The following is a 21,125-nucleotide window of genomic DNA, read 5'->3' on the forward strand; positions in this document are numbered from 1 at the left end:
ACTGGTGTTTGGTATTATTTTCAATGAAAGATTTAAGCACCGCCGCTGACCAGAACCTAAACTTTCACTTTGGTCACGTAGGTTACTTTCGGTGTACGAATATAAATCTTTCTCTATAGAGTAGTGGTAATTAAAGCTGTTTCTACCCTTGAGGTAGCAAGTATCCTAACTTGAGCAGACGTATTGCCTCAGGCTGTCTTCGCCGAACACTTTCAACTGGATCAGTAGGAAATCATGATCAAAGGTGGGGGGATATATTGGAAGTTTGGGGCTGGAAAGGTAACGTGTGGGCCTCAACACACCTATGATTCTCAGTAAGACTGTGACCCAGTTATCGAGGGTCAGGTGGAGAGAAAAACACCAGAGACATTGGTTAACACGGTAACAATTCCATTAAAAACGTGGGTAAACATGCAATAAATGGATCACTCATAATGGCGTTTTAGATCATGTCCGGGACTTTTGTGGTAAAGAGTTCCCATATGACAAACACTGCATATTAATCAAGCTGTTTGAAGACTTGGGCCTCAGGTTTTTGGTGCCAAAACCACAGATACAAAGAGTAATTGAATTGTGGCCTTGGTAGACCTCCAGGGTTGCGCCAGGTTCCTTAAATAATGTGAGTGGGTGACTTGTCAGGTCAGCATGATGAAATTTAATCATCTTCAATGTCAGATACAGTAATAAGGCTTTTACTGTAATTCCTCAAAATCAAAGGAATAGCCTTGTTGTGTGGCTAAAGCTTAGAGGAAGATTTCTGTGTAAAGCTCAGGCAACATTAAAACAATGTTGCAACCATCTCCAAATTAAAATGTTTCTGTCCTGACTATCCCAGATTTATGATTCATCCCTGTGTATGGAGAAGGATTAACTTTGAGCGACAGAGAAGACTCTGACAATAACTAAGCTCAGCCAAAACCCATTCTATCACTGAAGGACAGGATGCAGTCTAGTAATAACAATAATATTAATAATGATAATAAAAATTATAATAATAGTACATTTGGTTTGCACTTTCATGATGAGAGCAAAAACAAGCTATCAGTTGACATTCATTTACAGCAATAATAAGAAACACATTTGAAGTGAAACAATCAGGTTGGTACTTCTAGTTCAGTCAACACATGGCTGGATTTGGGGTTTGCCAGCAGAGAGAAATACAAATTTCTTGTCTCCCGTGGTTACAGTAACACGACAGATACAAAGTCGACTTCCTGTGCTGCTGGGAGTCTCGGTTCCTGCCCACAAGCGGAGGAATAGATTAATTCATGAGTTAACCACAATCGTACCTGGTCGTCCCTTGATCACAGCAGACGAGATGCAATATTTAACAGTCAAGTGAAGACCGAGGCCTTTGTGTATCCAGAGAACGCACACAGGGCATTTGCTGCAAAGTGCGGCAGCATATCAATAAAGCATGGGCTACGCACGAGACAGTGACGGAATCCGTCTAGCGGTTACTACAGTATTGTCAGATGAATGCCTAGAAATGACCTCACCTCAGATACAGGAAGATACAAAGAGTTTGGGACTGGCAATAAGATACATCTGCAAGTCTGCACTAATGGTTTCATAGTGACAGGTGTGATCAAAATAACACAGCACGCAAGGTTTGACTTGGCTTTTTTTAGCATTCAGGCATGCATGCATACACACATACACTACACTTTTGTCTGAACTCCTATTCATTATATTCATTCTCTAAGACTTAATCCTTACCTTAACCCTCCTATTATGTCTGGGGTCAATTTGACCCCATTCAATTTTTAATGTCTCTGAATAAATGATTAACATCATTTTGTTGCTTCATATTTAATGACTTTTCCTAATGTAATGGGCACTACCGGGTAAACATGAAATTCACATGATGATATGTTTTCAATGTCCTGTACACACTTTGTCACGCATCGGTTATATATATAAAATCTGTACTTAGAAATAATATAAAGCCATTAAAACACCAAATATTAATATTTCGTTCCAATTTTAGGTCAATCAGTGAGATTTTATGGTGATTTGCATACTTTTCCATAGTCGCATAATAGGAATACTGGATGTATAAGTGGGGGTGGGAGGGAGTTATGTTTTATTTAAAGGGCTATTTAGGCCGTCAACAAAAAAACATAAAGTACTTGACACGTAAACTTTGGTAACAATTTTAATTATAATAATTTTGTACTAAAACTGCTGGGGTCTAATTGACCTCAAACATAAAAGATGTTCATAAATTTGAACATAACAGGAGGGTTAAGGGCTGTGACACACCATGCTCATGGTCAGCCATCAGCCAGTTGCTTCTGTGTCTGTAGTTTTTATGGTGAATCCTGCACCATTGGCACTAATCAGACCCCTGTTGGCAGCTTTTAGGCCAATTGAGCATGTTGAATTGGCAGCAGAGCTGGTCGGGCAATGTTATGCAATAAAATAGCAGGCGTTTGTTGCTGCTCGTTCTTTGATGTAGGTTTGGTGTGTCTAAGCCTTAACCCCAACTTATACATGCCTTACCTCAACCCTTACACTATACTCAGACGGCAGGACTGAAAAAACCTAGCTTTACCTGTAGAGATTATTGTTCCAGATTTCTCCCATAAAATCTTGTTTTAAAGTCTTAGATGTGCTCACATCCAGCGAGGTAATAAGGACAGGATATCAAAAGATTCCTTCAGATTTGCATGTAGGACTTGGAACAATGGATCTCAAAAATCTCACAGAAACATTCTCTCATTGCATTCTCATACAGCGACATACTCCAAACAAGCAAGCTAGACACTTTTATGTAGTTTTATGAATGTGCTTATGTCTCAAACCTACAGTACAGCATGCCAACTAAACTCTTAGGTAACACTCTGTCCTGGCTGTGCTGTGAAATCAAACTTTGTAAATTTAATCTAGACATCCCAGATGAATCAAGGAATGGCTCACAGATGCTTGACCTGAGTCCTTGACCCAGTCAGACTGTAAGAGCCGTGGGATGGTTTGGACCAAACATCAAGGAGTTTTTCTCTCAGTCTCAAAAAGTAATCAGGGATGCCCAATCTGTGTAAAGCCCATTTTTATCCTAATCTGAACCTAATCATAATCTTAAATCTTCACCCAAAAATAATACATGTGGTACGTATTGAATGTCCAACAAAAAGTTTTAGTCACTTGACTCACAAAGAGGGAAATTTCCAAGCATTTTATCCATTTCCGTTAGAATGGAGTTGAATTGCGACTTTGATCATCAGTGGCACAAAGGACATGAAAACATCTGTTTCATATTCTCAAACTCTTCATGCAGTGGAATCCAAGTCTCGACTCTCCAGTTGTATGTTCTGTATGTCCCAAAGACCCCATGTCAATGAAGAACCAGAGGCAGGTCTTCCATTTGGTGACAGTGCAGGCCATTTTGCAAGTTTTGCAAGCCAAAAATCTCTGCACCTGGCCAAGTATGGTATGGTCAAGTTGTACTGTCGGGCATTAATAATCTTAGTTATTGGCCCTTCAATCTATAGTCTTGTAGAAGTGAGGGCCTACCAGAGTGACCTAACTTCACCTAATGTCCTCACTGTGAACCCTTGCAAGAATGGTAGGAGTATCCTTGCATTGAGCAGACGCACATACACAAACTCCACTCTGCCTTCCTCCCTCTCTGACTGCCACTCATCTTCTGTCTTGTTGCTCTGTGACTGGCATGTGCTGTGATGACACACAAATATGTGAGAAAAAGGTCAAAGGAGAGTCTGTTCTTTACCTCCCTGTTTGCCAGCCTGCTGTCATTAGGACACTGCATGAGAACCATGACAGAAAAAAAGGGAAAAAATAAACTCTGAAACGGATGATTGAGTTTGCCATCCTCCCCCGTTACCCTTTTGTTTGCCTTCCATTCCTCAAAAGTCAGCGTAATATCTGCCTGGCTCTCTCCCACCTCTGCTGCACCTTCTTCTATCTCACAGCTTAAAAGACAGAACCAGAAATTATTATCTTTGCCCAGAGATATCGAGCCCTGACTCCAGTGTAAACTCATTTGGAAAGCAGATGCTCATACATCATATTTCACTCACCAGAATACAAAAGTGATTACCATGACACCATCTGAGCCATGAGTGGTAAACTCAGTTTGAGGACTTCCTCTGTTGATAGACTGGCACTCTGTAGTGTTTTCAACTTTAAGTACCGGGCAATCTCTGCTTATCAGTGGGGACACGGCTTAACACTAGCATTCATATATCCAACAAAAATATGAGTTTTTCAGTTCAGACAGGTAGCCTATAGTGGTGGCTGTTTCCACTGACTAATATAATTCAGATCTCCCCGCGGCTAGTTCATGAAACCTTCACTGGCAACCTGTACGTAGTGTTCCACGCACTGAGGAAAAGCTTTAGATATTTCTAAAGCACTGTGGATTTAGAGTAGGCTTATGTTAATCAGTATCAAAATAATCAGAAATGTGAGGATTTATGCAAGTTTATTAATTAATTACTGAGAATCAAGCCTTATTACTACAAAAACCTTGTCTTTATAATTCTAAATCTCAACAGGAGGCACTGTACCTTCAGGACTGGCAAGGTGAATATTCCAACAAGTAATCATTTCTTTCTTTGTCTTTCTTTGCTGAAATATGAGCACTCTTTTCACAACACATCACCGATCAAAGACAGATTTTTTGTAATCACATTACTGTTATTTTATTTTACATGTAATTGATAACTCAGTCCTGGTGTATTTAATAGGAGGCATCAGACCCATGAAGAAGCTAAAGCAGTATAATGTGGCCTTACAAATGTATTAAGACCTCAAGAATTGTTTTAGTCTCTTGCCTCCTGTACTTGGCATGGGACAGTGAAACTGCTAGCATTCTAACATCAATAAACCATAGCCACATTCATTTTGAGTCACAAACAAAATAACTGCAAAATGAAACCATCACCAAGAAAAGTGGCAGCCTCTGGAATGAGCCACATGGCGTGATTTGGTGTGAAAGCTGTTGTATTGCTTTACTGCACAAATGGATAACAGTTTACAGCACAAGGAACAAGGAGAAGAAGGAACTGAGGAGTGTCTCTGGAAAAGACAGATGATGGGCAAAAGCTAACATCAGTTTCAACATGTTGATCTTCGTCATGGCGGGGAGTGGGGACAGGAAGCAGTGGGGTTCATGGGAGATGTGGTGTTCATGTTCAGACACATAAACACTAAAGCCCCTTTCATACATGTGTTCTTCGTACATTGGGTCTTGTGTGAATGGGAGCAGGGATCAATATTCTGTACCACCACTTTCCCACCTGAAAACCTTGTAACATGTCAAGGAAAACGCAGATAGGGCTTTGGTGTGAATGAAAGCAATAGCACTGCTTGGAAGGACCTGTTGAAGGGTTATGTCCATCGGAGCAGAACATGCTTTCACAGGGAGCAAGTGAACCAATCACAAGACTTAGCTGACGACGTCTTTGAATCCACGACTTTGTTTATGGTAGCCTTGCCTCATGGGTGGTTTGGTAAGTGCAATTCAAGTTCTTTTGTTGCCTGTTGGTTTGCTTGTCTCTAGGATTTGAAGAGTTGTTCAAACCGTGACTGAACAACCACAGATCCCAGCTGCAGTGGACTGGAGGTCAAATTTATTTTAGTGTAGATTAAGCTATTTTTGCACTGAGTGACCTGCTTCCACAGTCCACAATATGCTACTGTTTGTGTAGTTCTGGGCATTATAGTTCAGTCTAGCTCAGCAGGATGAAAAAAACTCTCTCAGGTCCTTGAGTTTTTCTGTGGCACAATATTTTCTGTTGCAAATATGTGCACAAAAAGTGAAATACTATGTTTTCTCATCAACAAATGATCATGTACAGTAAGGGAGGTCCAAATAGAAACATGTAGGTCTGGCTTTGAAATGGTGGGGTAGATGGACATACACATTTGCCTTTAAGTTTGATGACTAGTTTTTGATTGTGAATTTCCTGAATTTTATTTTATTTTTTTTAGCTAAAGGGTTTCCTGTTTATTGTGACCAAAACTTTATCCCTTAACCAAATTTTTGTAGTGTGGTAGAAACTTGACTCCTCATAATTTTGGTATTTTCTTGATGTTTGGAGCTGCTGAGATCAAACTGTGTGTGTGTGTGTCTCTACTCAGGTAAACTGAGGACACGAAATGCCTTAAAAGGAATGAGCTGTGGTGAGTGTTTTAACTTTGGAAAGGAAGACTCTTCAGAGTAAGCTCACATGTCGCCTCAATGTGGAACATCTGTGAGATCGAGGCAACATAAGACAAACTGAGTCCTAAGTTTATCAGAGATTATTGCTGAAATACGGTCGATACTGCCAAGAGCAAGAGGAGAGCATCCTGTTATGTTCTGAAAAGGACACAGGGGATTTTGCCAAACATGACTCTAATTCTTTGGAAAATTAGTAATGTTTACGGCAGTCTAAATGCACCCACTGGATGATATTCAAAGTCCCTCAAGGTATTTTGTAAACTAGAGGGAGAGATTTCATCGGTGGTCCAGCAGAATGACTGAGGAGAATTGTGTAACTTTGGCAAATTAGAACTTATGACACAACACGCAGATGTTTTGAAAAAAACATCTGCAGTTTAAAAGATCTTTAAACTGAATAACCTCCTCTCCTGTATTTTATTCCTCTACAGTAGTCTCCGAATCTTACCCCTGACATAAACCAAAGTTATTTTACTTGCTTAACTATAACTACTCAAACTTTTCAAAAAAAAAAAAAAAAAAAAGTAAATAAATTAAAAAAAAAATGGCATGTCCACTTCCCACAAATATCTCATGATCCAGTCCTTGGTAGAGAAGCGTAATCTGCACATAACTTGAGTAAACAATGTGTAATATGTGTTCATATATGAATTTGCCTTTTTTTTACAACATTTTGTAAGACAGTTGTCGCTTGTCAAATATGCAATGCTAAGAGGTGGTTGATTGATTATTTGTTGGGTAGTCCCCCTTTACAAGGGGTGATAGCAAATTCTGTCTACCTCTTTCTGGGCAGAGGGATAACAGCACTGTATTCAATGAATGGTTTTCCACAGATAAAATGAATATGCTTTGCAGCAAGGAAACACCTCCAGATGGTGTTAGGAACATGTACAGTATCATTATTCCCCTCAGAAATGCTCTGCTAAACATGGTTTGCTAAAACATTGTGAGTCAGCATGAGCTAAGTGACAACAAAGCACACATGCTAATAGTGTATGTTTGACATGATGAAGCTTGGTGACACACTCTGCTGCTACATGGCAAGTGGTACGCTGTGCTATATCAGAAATAGCAACTTCATGAATCACTTGTAAAGCATTACACAGTATAGATTTAATCACTAAATAACTCAGTATTTTCAGACGTAAAGTTCAGTCATATAACAACTGCAACATAATAAATTCAATAATATTACCAACAGTCATCTGAGCGAGCAGAGAATCCGTTTTTTAAATGTTGAATATGTCATTTTGACAATAAATTCTCTGGACAAATATGATATATTTTGTTGCTCGTGGGCATGTAATGTTTTAGCATTGATGCCGTCACATTGTTGCTGTAAGGGCAGAGTGTCCTCAGACAGAATATTCATCCACAGAGGGGGGCTGTTCAAGAGGCCAATCATGGAAGGTCATATACGTGTTGGCAAATACAACGGTGCACGTTAGTCATGTGTAATGGGATGCAATGTCATTCAGGGAGGCCGGAGGGTATCCTCATACATGAACAGGTAAACATAGGTCCAATAGCTGGTCCAATGGCGGCCGAGACCAAGCAAAGACTGAAGCTAGAGCTAATCTAACCTTACCGAAGTTCAGAACAGCCAGTAAACTGCATCTATTTATTTCCAAATACAAACTTAATGATTGAAATGTTTCCACAGGACGAACAGATGTGTAGATGTGTCTGCAAATCCAAACAGTACTTGACCGTCCAACTAATCGATGCACTGAAACTGATTAATAAACACATAAAAATCTGAAGACAATTAAATATACAGGCTTCGAGAAGTGAACTCCTTTCTATTGTTTGTAGAGATGGGGAGAAAATAAAACCAGTCATCAATAAAATTACCCGTTTTCTCTTCAAAAAGTAGAGTCAGCATCCAATAATAGCCATTGGCCAAGACAAAGGCAAGTCTGATTCAAAATCACTACCATACAGCAGCACTGTGAAGATTATTGGTCCTGCACTGGGAATGTTAAATCCAATTAGTAAGATTTTTTATTCCGTTGCCACAAATGGGCCCTGGGACCGTACAGGATCTGCAGTTGTTCTGTAGCATGCCAGGAAAACTCTAATCACCATTATCACGATGTTTCTGAGGTATCACTTTCCTCCCATGATACATTTCTTCACTAATTGCATTGTCTTCCAGGATGACAACACTTTTATCTACAAGGCGCAAGTGCAGTAGATGGAACAGCATGATAATGATGTAAGAAATACACTGATTCATCCTCTATGAGCAGATATCCCAACTGAGCATTTAGAGGAGCTTTTTCAATGGAGGGCTGCACCGGCATAACCAACTGACATCAAATAAAGAAGAACTTTTTTTTTTTTTTTTTTTTTTCCCAGACACAGCCACCTTTTTCTTGTGGAAGAGTGGACAGTTATCAACAATCTTCTCCTGCTATAAATGCAGTGTGACGTTGGAAGGCCAGAAAAATGCTCCCTTCACCATACAATTACCACTGTCTGACCTCACTAACTTAAAAACACATTTCATGAAGTTCCAGCATCAAATCATATTTGAAAGAGAGGCTTTCCAGCTTTCCACCAGCGGCTTGCTGGGAAAAAAAAAAAAAATACAAAGAATCACATCTGAAATTTGATATGCACACACAACACATAAGTAACTTTGTTTTGTGAAGACATCAGCGAGGCACACATTTGTCACTTGATTCCACAGTCATTGCCGCCAGATGTTAGGAGATGTTCACATGGGTCATAAAGCTTTAATTGTCTGGAATTGCACTGTGTGGAAATGCCTGAACAGAAAGATGAATGTTCTGGTTATTTTGTCAACATTATTTGCTGTAACACAGAATTGTAGCAGTTCTCTAGGGATGTATCCTCTCAGGAGCATGGACAATTGGGATGATTTAACCAGAACTTACTGATTAACAGAAATAAAGACACCTTCAACCTTTTTTTCGGTCCAATATTTATTATATTTGGCTGAAGCAGTGCAGCCCTTTTCTGTCTTTCAGGCTCTGGTCTTTCTCTCCCAGCTTTTACCATGTGAAGACAGAGGAGAGACTTGGGAATCAGGCACAGTTTACTGTCTCATCAGACTCTCCAGCTCATCTTCACACTAATTCCCTGTCGGGGAGGCAGGAGGGCTGGAGCCGATGCTAGCATGCATTCAGTGTGAAGCAGGAAAGAGCTCACCAGACACTCACAGTCACACTTACGTGCGATTTTAACATCTCTGTCTTTAACAATCCGCCTGACTGTGTACAGTGCAGTGCATAATGCTGAGTGCTGTTAAGTAATTGTCATCATGTTCATGCAGAAACTTGATGAATTATTTACCCCATGATAAAATACACACATAAATTATCTTTGCAGGGGACTTTCAGATGTTGAAGGGGACAGGGAGACAAAGAGCGTGTGTGTGTGTGTGTGTGTGTGTGTGTGTGTGTGTGTGAGTGAGTGAGTAAGAGAGAGAGAGAGAGAGAGAGAGAGAGAGAGACTGGTTAGCTAAATGGCACATGATAAAAAGAAAGGAAGAGGCCTGCACAATTGGAGAGAAGATATTAAGCAGCAGTAGCGGTCTTTTTTTTTTTTTTTTTTCAAAGGGAGCACTTTATGACATTACCATTACCTGATGGGAAAGCTTACTGAGGTAGGATTTAGTGTGGGTAGTGATGGGGCAGTGGCAGTCATGCATACATGTGTGTGTGTTTGCACTGTGTGTGTGTGTGTGTGTGTGTGTGTGCACTCATGTGGTGATGGCAGAGGGGAGAGGTTAGCATTACGAGATCCCTGCTGTCCCTTGCTGGAGGCTGAACCCAGAGGCATCACACAGAGCATCCACTTTGTCCCACTGAATCACTTCAGCTGACACAGAGAGCAAGGAAGGGATGAAAAGAAAATTTGGGTTTAGGGATGGGGAGGCTGAAAAGCTGAAAAAAAAAAGAAAAAACAATTGAACAATTGAAAAGATGGGGAGACCAGCAAAGCATCAGTACATTTCCAATAACATGATATGAAAACTGAACTTTGTGTCCCCTGAAGGTGTTGGGAACGAGCCGGGCGGGGTGAATTTGAGAGGTTATACAATCACTGACAGATGGTTGAGCCATGATATGATGGCATTGGTATTAGGGAAGGTAATATGCACCACCAATCCCCTATGCTGGAGCCAACAGACAAATCATTTAAGTGGTCACTTATCTAATCTGTATCCTATATTTTGCATGCATGGCTAACTGCTATCAAACAGAGCATGGCTTGCCCCGGGACGACTCACAAGTCACAACAGTTTCCTCCTGTGCTGTTTTAAATGAGCTCCGCACACTCTGTTCCGACTTTCACCACAACCAAGGTCACACCACACCCGAGGAGGGCAATTCATGCATAGGTGAGTGCCACCGAGGACCCGTCTCGTCAGTCGCAGATCCTCCGAAAGGAAAAAAAAAAGAAATAAAATAAAAAAGAAATTGTGGGTAGAGATTTGCTATAAATAAGAGATGATAAATTCATGAAAGATTTAGCCCTGTCTATACTGAGATTTTTGGTTCTGACTTTGTGTCACTTGCGATGTACCTTGGCTCCGATGATGACTTCAGGTTGGTGACTTGGCGGTCAAGACTTTTCCTTTATGCGCCGTAAGCAAATGTCGCGGTACGTCAATGGGCGAGCAGGACAAGCTGACAGAGGTGAAGGTGTGTGTCTGAATCACAGCTGCAGCGGGAATCTGAAAGTAAGCCTGCTGCTTCGCAAAGCTGACGCTCACATTCATGAGCTCTGACATCAGCCCTTATTGTATTTCAAATTTCGGAAAAAAATCAAATCCAAGTGACCAGAATCTTGATGAACCACTGCACGCCGGGGACAAATCAAAATGACCGCTTTCAATACATGTGCTCACCTCGCATAAACCGGAACTTACACTGTAAAGACGCAGAGTGGAAAAGAATGAAAGATACATCGGATCAGAGACAGAATCTATAAACATGAGTACAAGAGCTGTGACAAAACTGACCTCAAAGAGCACCAAGCAGTCACTAAACAGAGCATGACACTGTAGGCTTATTTGCTGGCTTCCCCTGCATACATTTGAATTAACCTTCCAGTAAACCCTTCCTTCTTTTAGTTTGAATGACGTAACAGGATAGACAGCTGTTGTGACTGTTAGATGGCTCAAAGCTCTATTTCTGAGGGGGGAAAAAATGAAAATATGACCAGTTCAATCTTAAAAAAAAAAAAAAACAGTTGAAAATAGTAATAGTTTGCCTCAGTTACTTGTGAGGCCTGTCTCCTGCCTGTTAACTCAAATAACCAATAGTTTATGTTTACAGGTCGAGGACATAAAGGGCGAGGCTTTTCTATAGCCCGTGGGAATCTGGAGCAGGAGCTGATAGGCTGAGAGAGCCTGTGTGAAGCACGGAGGCTCATGATAGGCTGGTGAGATATGAGTATGGCCAATGAGTGATTGTGAAGACGGTGCAGGTAGATTCCCTGACTGAACTTACAGTAAACTGCATTGGTAAATAGGACAGAAACACACCATTTTCACCATAGACAAAAAAATAAAAGACCTGGATGGACACAAGCACTCTGTGGTCTATTTTTCATTAGTGTGTACATTTATGCTCCCAAATCTAACTGAGTCACCCACTGTATAGCAGAAACCTGTTGTGTACGCAGTGTGAGGCTTCTATCATGTAGTGTTCTTGCTGTTGTGTAAAAAAACATCATACTTTCTTTGTCCCAGGTGATTGATAAGGTGAGGGAAAAGTTTGATGTCATAGTTAAGGTTAGGAAAAGGTTAGGGTTAAGGTTACAAAATGTCAGCTAACATTATCTAGGTAATATTTGCAGTATTAGCTATCTAATGTTAACTTCCAAAAAACCCAACACTGCTCTGACTTGAACTTGATCCCAGGTCAGTCAAGTGAAAGCTGACTGGCACATCTACCACCACAACAGCCTTCTTTTGTGGACTTTGTCGCTCCTTTAATACGCCACCGTTTTGTTATTCACACGACCACGAAGGTTCACTTAACTGAAAACATAACTGCAGGTCGTAATAAGATGCTTTACAAACAACCTGTGGAGTCGTTTTTGACCAAAGACAGCTTCAATTTATGGCTTATTGACATTCTAATGATCTCATGCTGATGTATAACTTATACATGAATTGACGTTCTGCTGAACATTTATAAGGCACTATGCAAAGGAAGTGTGACTGTAAAAAATGTAGGCTAATTTAACAGACAGACAAATAGATGTCACCATGACAACATAATGTCCTAAACTATGTATCATAGTGATGTACCATGGAGAGTCAGAAAAATTCACCACCCAGATCATCTACAGGCCTGCTGCTGCTAATATCTAACTGCTAGATTATGTACAGTAAAATGTTTTAAATGAGATATCCACCATCTGCTGAATGTGGCATCTACTGACAAAATGATTGCTGGCATGAAAAATTAATCATTATTAAAAGTATATAATGGTATTTCCTATCTTAAGGCATATCTTTACAAAAGAGGTGCATGCTGCTGAATACACTGAGTAATAAATACAAGGTGACAAATGGATATAGTCTTGGAATGAAGCCTTTGAGCTTCCCTGTAACCACGGTAATGGGTCCAGACATGTGACATACAGCCTAATGCAGCGGGCCATACGACTGAAGCCCTACTGTAGGAATGGCACATGTTGATGCAGTGTACCTGACGTTCCAGAGCCCTCCTGTCCCAAGCAGGTGTTTATTTTCTTTAATTATAATCATGCGGATATGAAGTGAATAGAATTGAATAAACAAAGCCTTGAGCCAAAGCGTGGATTCTATTTACAGTGGATAATTGGTATGGGTATGTCTAGACTCTAGCCTATTAGACACAGCTTAGCCGACCACGCCGCCGCTGATACCATCGCTCGTATTAATCTGAGCAAATAATGAAACGGAGAGTGAAAAATGCACCTGAGGCAAATCTGCAGATTCTCTCCGAGAATATTAAGCGAAAAACAAAGATGACAAGCACACAGCAGCGATGCATCAAGGAAGGAGTGTGGGTCAAGCTCCGATATTCATCTCATCTGTTAGAAGATAGATGGATCTCTCGCTCTCTCTCTCTCTCTCTTTATGCCTTTCTCTTTGTGTTTGTGAGAAATAGAGTCAGTGCATAGCATACATACAGAGGAGTGTGTGTGTGTGTGTGTGACTTGGCATGTCTCTCTTATTTACACACACCTTTGCCCATAATCTTCTTTTTTTTCTCCTTCCATCTCTCTCTCTCCCTTTTTTTTATTTTTCCACTATTACTTAGGCTTACAGCAGCGCCTCATGTGAAAGTTTTTTTTTTTTTTTTTTTTTTTTTTTTTTTCATGTTTCAACCTCAAGTGACAGATTACATGCTTTTACATGGTTTGAAAAAATTATATTCATCATCTTTGGATAATGTCCTATAGACATACCAATACAAATAAAATAAAAAGTGATCAATCAAAAAACAAAGCCTCTTTTCCAAGGTCCTGAAGAGCTGACATTTTGGCGATACATTTTCACCTGGCAGCGACCATATGTTATTCTTATTGCTGTAATACAGTCTAGTCACTACAAATGAATGTAAAAATTTTTCTATCATTGTTTATTTCCAGAAAACCAACCCAGCACGCATTTTGAACAGATTTCTATACATCAGCCGGCACCAAAGTTGAAAAAATCATGTATCTATACCACCAAAATGAAAACATCCATAGCTGCTACCTGCATCATCTGGTGAAATCAGGAGCTAAATATCTTCCAAACAATTTCCATCCTAGATTAAAATTGACTGTTTTATCACAATGTGAAATCTGAGTGTTTGTTTAGGCTGACACTGAGGCACCGCCTTCATGAAATCCCAGCTTGGAATGGTTTGCCAATCTTGTTTTTTAAATTTTTCATTATTTTTTTTTTTTCCCATGTCACATCAAGCCCCCGCCAACAGTTTCTCCCTTGAAGGTGAGAAGTGTGTGAAAGCTTGAAGGCTGTCACAGCCTCAGCGTGGACCTCCCAGAGGGAAAAGCCCTGGTGCTGGGCAACCTGGCTTCACCACCTTTGCAGTGAGTGCGGGAGTTCGCTTATTGACCCTGTATATCTCACTGGGCTTTAACATGTTCCATCTGAATGGTGTGGCTTAATGTCTAGCCTGCCAGCGGACTGTGTGAGTAAACAAAAAGCTTGCTCATTTGCCTGCAGGGCACTTCCATAATAGATGAATTGTTAAAGAGCCATAATTAGCAGTAAATAGACCAATAGGTTGAATTTATCTGCTATTCCCAATAGTTTATCATTGATTTCTGTTATCCTCGTTAACTATCCGTCAAACACCAGAATTATAACAATTGTACCAATGTGCCAAAAGAAAAATACATCAATAAATACAACCATAGTTTGTGGAGTGATTGTGAAATTATTTAGGAACTCTTGAGATTTTAGGCTGTATGAGATTTGAAATAACAACTGCAAAACATTTTCCAAAGATAGTGAGGCTTATGTGGTGCAAAACTTGCATGTCCATGATGAGAATTTCATAGATCACATATGGTTCTTCTCCAAAAAACACACTTTACATTCCCCAGAAAAGAAGCCTAAAAGCGCACAGCCCTATTGGATATCTATCCTATGATGGATTTAGTGTATATTGTGTTTCCTATGAAGCGATAGCAGTGGTGGCTGATTTTACTTTGCCTCAGAGGGTCCAGTGGTATAAGCAGCCATTTGGAGGGGATGAGAAAGCTGTTTTTAATGATCCCCAGAGACGACTGGTATATTTACCATAATCCAAGCCTGGGGGAGCATCAACTTCTAATCACCTCCATCTCCTCTCCCTTCCGCAGATAGAGATCAGTGCCCATTATAAGCCTCATAAAGAGCTGAGCTTTGAAATGATTGTCCATACGGTCTTGAATGGCTTGTACATAGGAAACACAGCACTGAAGCTTTGTGTTAGATCTGATTTTTTTCCATCGTCTTTGTATTCAGGGATGAGTGAACAACTGTCATTTGGTCCAGAGGACAAGCAAAGGTTGTGCTTTCTTCCCTTCTTTATAGGTGCATCAAGTGGTCTTTAATGTATTATTATTTATGTGGTATTTATATGCTATATAAATGAAAAAAAAATGACAAATGAATTGTTACAGTGAGGTATAATTACTGGAGACAAATGAAACTAAATGGTTCAGATGATGGGTTATCTCTACCTGACATGAGTGGTTAGTGATTGCACTGGGAGAATAGCACCAGCTTCCTGTTTTGTGCTGTAAAGCAATCTCCCTTTGTGCCATAAAGCAATAAAGCATTTCCCAGAAAATTTAAGATAGTAACACACAATGTAAATGCGACGTCAAAGCTGTTAATCATGGTCTTGTTTGTTTATGGTAATTATACTGATGCCTCACAATTAATTCTGTAATGGTGTACACCTTAAATAAAACTTGCATTCAAACTGAAACTGAACAACAACCAGCTGTGGGATTAATTAATTATGATGTCATGTGCTCTGTCTTGTAGTGGGTTGGGTTTGGTTCAGGTTTGGTTTGGTTCCACATTTTTTGCAAAGACAGAATACATCAAGACCATGCTCATTAAATCATAAGTAATGGTGATATACTTACCTTAGTTAATGCTTCAGCTAATGTTTTGTTTATGCATAAGGTCATGAATGAAAAACTTGTTATGTATTGATTTTTTTTTTTTTTTTTTTTTTGTAGTTTATGGAACTGCATCCTTTTTAAAACCATAATTTCTACCAGTGTATTTTTCATCAAAGACTCAGCAGTTGGAAACCTTTGCATTCACCGCTCCACTTCCACTTCTGCCATGAGTCATTCATCTCCGTCCTCAGCCCACCATTATGCCAATTCCATCTGCCATACAGCAGTGGATGAATCAGCCAAAGTCTGCTCTGATGGCCACCAGGTTGCCTTGGCACTCTCACATCCACGCTCATCTACTGTGACCTCACTCTATGTAATTACATATGTAGCAAGTGCTGCATATCATTTAGGTCGTCCACAGACTTGATAACTGTCCCTGATGTCTTGTGCAGATATCGAATGTGGGGCATTTCAACAGGTGACAGATTGTGCTGCGAAAGCAATAATACCAGGTCAGGACCAAGCATCAAAACATGTTGTGGCCAAATTAAGTTTCTCCAGAGAATAGTAATTGGGTTATAGTTAGGTTTGTACATGGAGCACAACATATCACTTCCTGGGGGGGAAAAATGTTGGTCCACCATATTGGCAGATCAAGCGAATTAATCCCTTCTTTATTCTTAATCCCTTTCCTTATCATAAGATTATGAAAATCCAGATCCCTCCCTCCTCTCAGATATTAAATTGCACCCATAATATAACTCCTGGCTTAAAGAGAAAAAGAGGAGGAAAGGGAGAAAAAAAAAAAAAAAACAGCCCTTCGGCCCTTGCGGATCGTGGCTCAAGTGCACTTTGTTTTGAATTTCTTTCAGTAATGTCGAATTTATCCGCTGTGCAAGGCTGGTCCACTGCACCATGAAGAATGTCAGGGGGCAGCTCGGCTTTGGTATTCACTAGTTGACAATCTGCTTAAACAGAAGCAAATAGGGGAAAAAATAGCTTTCAAGTGCATTTTCATTCATGGGAGTGAGAGCGAGGTGGAGGTAGGGTTATTTTCTCAGTGGAGGGCCTCTTGCTCTGACAAGACATCAGCTTCATTCACTCTGGCCACTGCATGCATGTGTGTGTGTGTGTGTGTGTGTGTGTGCGCGCGTGTGTGTGTGTAACTCAAAGCATGGCACTGCATATGAACTACATGGCTACATATTCAAGGCCTATAGCAATGGGTTTGTCATTGTCAAATATTTCATGTCACTCTGTTGTGTTGCATCTTTATTCAGCAATGACTCAAGTTCCAGCTGATTTGGCAGCAAACAGGACAGAAATTCCAGCTTGAATGTAGATGCATGGGCGCCTCCTGATGTAGTCCTCGACTGTCCACCTCTTTAAGACAGTTTGCTCCGAATTTCCAAGATTAAAGTCGCAAATTTGCAAGAAAAAACTTACAAATTTATGAGCCGTGTATCAGGCCTGCAGCTGATGACCTCATCAGATTCTACTTGGACATGGGATTCAGGAACAAGGAAATCCTGCTGATTTTAGTCCAGAATCACGAGACTGTTTTATTCTGAATCCGCCCAAGTCACGGCAATGTCTCTTCAAAGTCCAGATGCTGATGAGAAGACTGTGATTCTAGGCTCAAATCACCAGGATTTCCTTTTTACTAAATCTCTAAATTTACTAAATTTCTCCAAAATTTGTTATTTTTTTTCTTGTAAATTTACCACTTCAATCTCAGAGACTATTCAAGTTGTTTTCTTGTGAATTCATGAGTTCTCAGAATATTACCTCCCTCTCTTGGCTCTGTATTTTTTTTCTCTCTAAAATGGCCCTAATATACCATCTGCACTACACTTACCAGAGATCACCTGTCAATCAAACAGTGTGGGCGGTACCGTGACATCTTTTTCCTCAGATTTTCAGTTGAATTCTTCTTTATTCCAAACAAACTGGAAATGCAAAGCGCATCACTTCCTGTGCCGCAGAGGATTTTTTTTTCTTCCCAGGAATGAACTACCAGACGGCGAGTGTTTTGAATGGCGAATGTAAAAGCTTTCATTGCTGCCTATAGACTGAATCTCTGCCGTGTTAGAGACAGATGGCAATAAAGAGAACCAAAGAGTAGCCATACGCCTCTCATTGTACTCTCTTTACTTCCAGTAGTAAAGGCTGACACTGCAGAAGAGACACATCTGGGACACTGAAGGACAAATGTAGATGCACATTTCTGCACATTTTTGCATAATGTGACATGTCTGGTGAGAAGAAAATGACCAAGTACAACTTAAATCACCCATGCCATTGTTTTTTATTTTTTAACAACAGAATGAGAGGGGTGCAGGGTAGGCCAGACAAAGGAGAGGATCTAACTTTGATGAAGGATTTGATCTCATACTGTGGGTACATGAGTTTTTCTCCAGAAGAGAAAAACAATGTGGCACTATCATTTACTGGAAAAACCAATACACAGCCTTTAAAATCAAAATTTGCCCCAGCTGTTAATGGAACTGGCCCTCAGTCTTGATAAAAAATTTATGTCGCCACCGGTGACTTTTAATGTAGACAGCCTTTTTGCACTTTAGTGACAAGAAAAACAGGCTGTAAGTCAAATTATATGAGCACATCCTTTGCCACCTTTTGTCTTGGGTTAAATCGGACATTGATTAAGTGTTTGACTCTTTACAGAGGGCAAACAAGAGAAAGCTGCACTACCTGCCATTGGTGGCATGGGGCAGCCCTATGAAAATACTGCATCATTAGCACATTATTAGTGTTTCTAAATGTCATCCAGCCACAGAGGATACAATGAACTATTGGGAACCAGCCTTCAACCACAAGCCAAGCTCTTATTTGGTGTCAGAGTCTGCTTCGACCTCTCAGAAAGTCACACCGGAGATCATTATTAACCTTCTGCAGCGAGTGCCACGGAGTGTGCATTTGTGTCCGTGTGTGTGTGTGTGTGTGTGTGTGTGTGTGCATGCATACGTGTGCACCTTTCTGTTTTTATGTATTTCTGCTACTTGTGTATGAATGCTGAAAAAGGACAGAGAGAGAAGGGGAGAGAGAGAGGGAGACAGGAAATAAAAGGAAATAGAATGTGCTCATAAATCAAGTCAAGGCCCAGCTAGCTGCCGCTGCCATTGCAATTTTTTTCTTTTTATTCCGTGTTTCCTGACATTCGACGCTTCCATCTTTTCCTCTTTTAATCTCATCAGCCTCAACAAGTGCAGGAGAAGAGGTGGCGGGGCTCGGCAGCAGGCTGTCCGCTGTGTCAGATGAGGTCTGTCGATATCTTTCATCAAACAGGAGCTGATCAAAGGCCTGCCTGTGCCCATGTAGGCAGAGGGATTAAGCCACATCATGCACAACCTCCTCGACAAAAAAACCCTCTCCACGCGAATAAAGAGATTAAGTCAAGAGTGAAATCTAATTCAAGGGGAATTGCAAAAAGGGGCCTCCACATCTCGCTCTGTACCTGACAAGATCTGTGTACGAGTGCGATGCATTTGTAATCTTTGTTGCACCTTAATGATGATAAGTTGATGCTTTTCCAATGAACGAATTCACCGGAGAGAAAACCAGATAAATTTAATTTGTTTTCAGCTTTTGTCAGTGCATGCCGATTAATAGTAACTCGGCCCAACTGTTTGTACTGTCAGGATGAGGACTGTCGCTGCCCCGACTGCAGAAAAACTCTGATATCAACAGTTTTCAAGGCAAAGTCACTTCTCCTCAGTATCACACTGAGCAAAAAGTATTCTTTTATTTATTATCATAATTATTATTATTATTATTATTATTATTATTATTATTATTATTATTCTTGCTGTTGGTGGTGGTGGTGGTGGTAGTAGTAGTGGTAGTATTTTAAGTATTATTTATTAAGTATTGTTTATTGGATATAAAGTATAAAAATGAGCCTATATAACCTTAAAATGTACCACCAATAAAGTAATCTGGCCCTGATCTGTAGAGGCAAACTGCAGCACTCAAAATAATTTAATTAAAATAATGACAGTACATAATGTAATATATAAGTTTGACACTACATAATGAAATTATCATTATTGTTGTTGTTGTTGTTGTTGTTGTTGCAAGTGGTAGCATTAGTTTTTCCGTCCCATGGTATGAATGCTCTTTCAGAGTATTGATGATCCTGACAAAATAAATAAAATAAAATAAAATACATTTCTGGGAGAAACCTGGCTACTTTTTTGGCATGAAAATATTCACATTTCTAGATATTAAATATGGGCATAAAATATCAGCTATTTTTGTCTTCCATCCAAAACCCTTAGTGACTTGTGTCTTGTCATTTCATATCAGCTTGTAATTATGGAAGTGATACAACAAAAAGTAAAAGTTATCGTGCATCAACAAGGGGAAAATGGATATTATCTATTAAAGTTGTAATGGGAAGTCGTCCTTGAAGCCCGTCCAATAGTGGTGGATCGCAGTTCTCTGAGGACCAATCAAAAAATGATCAGTACAGGGCCAATCTGCAGGCGGTATCAGTGTGCCTTTGATCAGAGGATTGGGCTTTGCTTCATCTGATCCCCTCCTCAGCAAGCATTTACAGGCTTTGAATTGCCAATCATGTCCCTGTACAGTATTATCCTAATGTTGTCGCGCATTAGCTTTCATGGGATAGTTTAATTACAACATGGAAATGCTTTAATAGACCCACAGAGACAAGGCTCACTCATTTAAATTGCCTTGTTAAATAGTCTCATTGTTGAATTGTATTGTTTTTTTATTCATCCCATAACTGTAATTGTCAAAGCTGTTTTGAAGGAGTGGCCTTGCCTATGTAGACATAACCAGGGATGGAGTGGAGGGTAAAACCATCTTAGCCTAGTGTATGCTCCTTTTTATTTGCGGAATAGAATTTACTCACATAAAGTACACATTAAAGTAAGAGATATAAGACTGTTGTGAGCGGGGAGTGTTTTTTTTTTTTTTTTTTTTGGTAAAAATATGATCATATCAGTGGCTGTTTGTCTTTTGATGATTGCCAGGAGGTCGTAGTTTATCCACCTTTTTATTTACCACTACGTTGCTGCTTGTAGTGCATACCACAGACTATCTGAGCAGGGGAAATGAGAGACATCTGAAGGATAAAGAGTGGGATATGACCTGTCTGGACTTTCCTCACAGAGACACAGTGGTCATTGGACAGGATGTGGCTTTGAAGCTGCCTCTCTTTGATGTGAATAAAAGACATGAAATTTTCAAAAGCCTGTTCACTTACTCAATTACTGCGGACCAGATGACTTTAGCTTACCTTTAATGAGTTACATACTGTACACTGACAAATGTGACAGAGGGC

Source organism: Myripristis murdjan, chromosome 20 (assembly GCF_902150065.1).
Source record: "Myripristis murdjan chromosome 20, fMyrMur1.1, whole genome shotgun sequence".
NCBI lineage: Eukaryota > Metazoa > Chordata > Actinopteri > Holocentriformes > Holocentridae > Myripristis > Myripristis murdjan.